The following is a 5,115-nucleotide window of genomic DNA, read 5'->3' as shown; positions in this document are numbered from 1 at the left end:
CTCTCTCTCTCTCTCTCTCTCGCTCTCTCTCTCTCTCTCTCCCCACTGGCTCGCTCGCTCGCTCACTCACACTCTCCTCTCACCCTCCTAAATCAATCCTATAAATTTGGTGGTCATGAGATTTTTTAGACGATTTTTGAGACGTCTAAACTAACCCTCTCTCATTCGCCCACTCACTCCCTCTCTCTCACTCCCCACTTTCTCCCTCTCTCCCCCTCTCACTCACTCAACCTCATTCTCTCTCTCTAACTCTCTCTCCACCCCCTCACTCCCATTCGCTCTCTCTCCCCCTCCTACTCACTAACTGTCTCCCTCCCTCGCTCTTTTTCTCTCTTTCTCTCCTTCCCTCCGTCTCTCTCCCTCTCACTCACTCACTCATTCACACTCTCTCTCCCTCCCTCCTAACAACTGTCCCTTTTTCTCTACCCCTCTCCGTCTCTCTCTCTCCCCCCCCCCCTCTCTCTCTGCTCACTCGCTCGCTCACTCACACGCTCCCTCTCTCTCCCCCTCCTAAATCAATCCTATAAATTTGGTGGTAATGAGATTTTTTTAGACGATTTTTGAGACGTCTAAATTAACCCTCTCTCATTCGCCCACTCACTCCCTCTCTCTCACTCCCCACTCTCTCCCTCTCTCCCACTCACTCGAACACTCTCTCTCTCTCCCTCTCACTCACTCAACCTCATCCTCTCTCTCTAACTCTCTCTCCATCCCTTCACTCGCCCTTCTCTCTCTCTCTCCCTCTCCCACTCACTAACTGTCTCCCTCCCTCTCTCGCTCTTTTTCTCTCTTTCTCTCCCTCACCTTCCCTCCGTCTCTCTCCCTCTCACTCACTCACACTCTCTCTCTCTCTCCCTCCCTCCTGCCAACTGTCCCTCTCTCTCCCTCTCTCTCTCGCAAATAAAAACATTAAAGTTACTTGTTCTTTATGACCACCTTTGTAAAAATGTTTAAGATTGGTCATTAAATTTATTAACTGAAAAAAGGGTTTAATACGATCCAACAAGTAGTTAAAGTGTATGGAAAAATTCGACTTAAACTATGGACTTAGAATTGAATGGACTGACAATTGCCCCCTCCCGGCTCAAAGCAGCCATCTTACATTGCCACTGTTAATGACTTATATTTGGGTTTCGCTGAAAAAAATTAATTGTGAATCATTATTTACAGAGATTCGGTTTCCTGAAGGGCTTTGTTTTCATTTCATTATTGATGCTTTTGACATCATGATGCACATGAATATTTGAGTAGCACTCAGAGAACATTTAATCTCATTCTTACCATTGAAAAGCTCACATAGCGCTTTGCTATGCCAGCCACCCTCTATGGCCAGTAAAGCCTGTTTATGTTTTTTTTTGATCATGTGACTGGTTTATTTGGAAAATAGCTGTCAGATGTTTTCCAACCTGACTGTTTCCTAACCCTAACACTAACCCTAGCCCACACACCAAAAGGATCATGAAAACGCTGCTGAAAAAAACAATTGATGTATTGAAGGTGGACGTGCTTAGAGAGTGGCACCTTTGGAAAAAAATTGACAGTGGACCCTATAAAGGGACAAAAAAAAGCTATGTAGATTCGACAAAAAACAGAGGGAGGAGTGTTCCAACAAGACCTCAAAAGTGAATGAATCCACAAACAATATTGAAACCAAATTCATGCAAAATTCATGCAAAATGGAGGCTCCAGGCTTTACAATACTATGGGTGTGTCCCCCAGAGGCAAGGGTGTCAAAACTCACTCTTGTGGACGGGCCACATCGTAGTTATGGTTTCCCTCAGAGGGCCTCCTTACGTTATTGCAAACACACAACAAATTGATGGAAAGCCAGTTTTGAAATCAGAAGCCAGTAAGCAATTGTTCAACAATTTTTCGATTTATTTTAAAAGGGGAGGATTGGTAACACATAAATGGCAATAACTCATATGTGTTAAAAGTGAAGAAATCTGCTAGGAACAGGAAGTTGATGCACATGATTTGCCCTTCGTGGGCCACATAAAATGAGGCCATGGGCCAGATCTGGCCCCCAGGCCTTAAGTTTCACACTGGAAGGCAATGCCCAACCTTCATCTGTCAAATACCATTGTTCGTAGTGCAATATCTCAGGCTCTGAGTGGGGCTTGGCATCGGAAGTGTCACCAATCACCAGGCCCTGATTGGCAGGTGAGATGTCATCAAAGATGAAAAAAACAAACACAAAAGAGAAATTTGACTGGCGTTTGTAGACAGTTTCACCTGGGATGGCAATGGTGTGGGGTGGCCGGAGGTTCAGTTTGGAGGGCGGAGGTTCCCACACACGCGCACACACGCCCACACACACACACTTCAAATTCAGGCTTAATTTTCTGCATTCCTTAGGTTTTTTACGCATGTCACATGAATAAGAGAGCTTCTTGAGCCCTAACTCAGTCTATGTTGGCTATTCAATAAAAATTCTAGGAAATGCCACAAGCAATTATTTGTTGTAGTCCAATCCAGCTTCTTTCAACTTAGGCAGCTGGCTAAAGTGAAGCCCTTTTATTCCCATCAGCAGTTAGAAACAGTAATCCATGCATTCGTTACATCCATCCATCTTCTGTAACGCTTCTCCTCACTAGGGTCGCAGTGGGGTGCTGCAGCCTATCCCAGCTATCTTCGGGCAGTAGGCGGGGGACACCCTGAACTGGTTGCCAGCCAATTGCAGGGCACAGAGAGACGAACAACCATCCACACTCACACTCATACCTAGGGGCAATTTAGAGTGTTCAATCGGTCTGCAATGCATGTTTTTGGGATGTGGGAGGAAACCGGAGTACCCGGAAGAAACCCACGCAAGCACGGGGAGAACATGCAAACTCCACACAGGATGGCCGGAGCCGGGATTGAACCCACGCCCAATGCTGTCTCTCACTGTGAGGCCATCGAGCTAACCAGTCGGCCACCATCTGTTACATCCAGGTTAAATTACTGCAATGCACTTTACTTTGGAGTCAGCCAGTCCTCACTCAAGCGCCTCCAACTCGTCCAAAATGCTGCCGCTCGCCTTTTAACAGGTGCTCGGAAGACAGATCACATCACCCCAATCTTAGCCACTCTTCACTGGCTCCTAGTGCACTTTAGAGTTCACTTCAAGATACTTCTGTTCGTCTTCAAAGCTTTAAATGGCCAAGCCCCAGCGTACCTCTCTGAGCTCCTCCACCCCTACGCACCTGCCCGCTGCCTCAGTTCTGCGGACCAAATGCTGCTGGCGGTGCCGAGGACTAAGTGAAGCCTCAGGGGGGATCGCCCCTTTTCTGTTTCCTATGGAATGAGCTTCCATGAAATGTTAGGCAAGCCCCCTCTTGGTCCATTTTTAAATTTAAAGACATTTTTATTATTTAGCTTTCGACTCAACATGACACTGTCACTGTTCTGCTGGTCTTCTGGTATCTATTGTAAATGTGTTTGTGTTTTAATTTGTGTTCTTATTACCTAATTTATATTACACCATATAGAAAGTGCTTTGTCACAGCTCCATCTGTTGTGAAATGCGCGATAAAAATAAAATTGTATTGTATTGTATTGTATTTTGCAAGTTACCAGAGTAGTTTTAACTGGTCGACTAATCAGATCATATAAATCGCAGCCTATCGCTGAAAAAAACACCTTTTCATACATAACCATCATAATCTTACGCCCCAAATTATTTTAATGTAGCTTATGTACAAATGAATAGACAGTTACGATTACATTCAACTTTTAAATTTTGCAGCTTGTACCAGTATTCTTTTCACGTTTCTAAATTATGCTGCAACTTGAATCCCTCTACTTGGGGCAGGTTCTCATCGTAGACCTGCAGACAGCATCCCAACATTTCCGACTGAGGACCATGGTCTCAAATTTAGAGGTGCTAATTTTCACCACGGCCGCTTCACTCGTCGGTGAAACGCACCAGTGAGAGTTGGAGATTGCGGCTTGATGAGGCCAACAGTGCTATCATCTGCAAAAAGCAGAGATGTACTACTGAGGGCTCCAAACCGCTCCCTCTCAATGATAAAGATCCATGCCCGCCTGCTGGCTGGCCAGTGTCAGCCGCCGTCTGCTTCCTGAGAGTTGACACGACTTTAGTGGAGTAATGTCCGAAATATAACCAGCCGGGGTTTGTGTGCGCATTCAGGTTCTTGGCTGCTTCAGCCTGTGTAAGTGGAGAAACGATCAATCACGGTATTTTTGATTTTTTTTTCACATGAGCTGACGTTTGATGTCAATAAATCCAAACTATGGTGCAGAACACTTTTACACTTTCACAGGTTGAAGTAGACGAAGAATAGTAATGTCAATTTGCATTTTGTTGGCGATCCGTCGCCGTTTTAGACAACAAAAACAACAAAGCAAGCAATATTACAACGCCTGCCTCTCTGCTGCGACACAGACGCGAAAACCAGAAAAAAAATTAAGCTGAGCTCCAAAAGAGGCGTGCCAATTTGTCGCAAACCTCATCACAAAAAGCCCTCAAATCACTACAGAGTCTTTTAGGGGGCTAAATTTAAGTACTCGTGTCATTCATGCAAACCCATTATTTAAGAGCCGATGTTACGCTCATACAAATGTCCCTTTAATCCAGACATGTATTTCATCTCAGAGTGCACCCACTACAGCTCTTTCATTCAACAGACGGGCAGGGAGAAAATCCTCATTCTCAATATACAGCGCTACAGCAACACTCAAAGTGAAAGTCGCTAATTTTGGCACATCTTTGGAAAAATTTATTTCGTACTTCTCAGTAACTCTGGCAATATGGGAACACTGGCCAAGAACTGTTCCAACGAGAATATGCCATTTGATTTGTTCGTAAGATCACGTAGGGCACTGTGCCAGTTAGAAGCCGAGATAACGCAGAAAAGCGCTAGAGCTCATTGTTGCCCATTGACATCTCTGCTCAACCATTTGTGTTCAGATACAATGGAGAAAGAAGTATAGAAAGGAAATGTCATTTTCCAGGAAAACGCAAGGTTTTCCAGGTCATTAAGTTTTATTTTTTTTTCATGCATGGAAACTTGGTCAATGGTCATCAAGGCTTTTCTACCCCGGAAACACAGAAAATTCCACGTCGTGATCTCATTCTGCAAACAGTCAATCAAAATACTACCACAAATG

The sequence above is a fragment of the Idiotropiscis lumnitzeri genome, chromosome 19 (assembly GCF_059441095.1).
Source record: "Idiotropiscis lumnitzeri isolate Australia: NSW breed Sydney's pygmy pipehorse chromosome 19, RoL_Ilum_1.0, whole genome shotgun sequence".
Lineage (NCBI taxonomy): Eukaryota > Metazoa > Chordata > Actinopteri > Syngnathiformes > Syngnathidae > Idiotropiscis > Idiotropiscis lumnitzeri.
Note: the sequence above shows the minus strand (reverse complement) of the source record.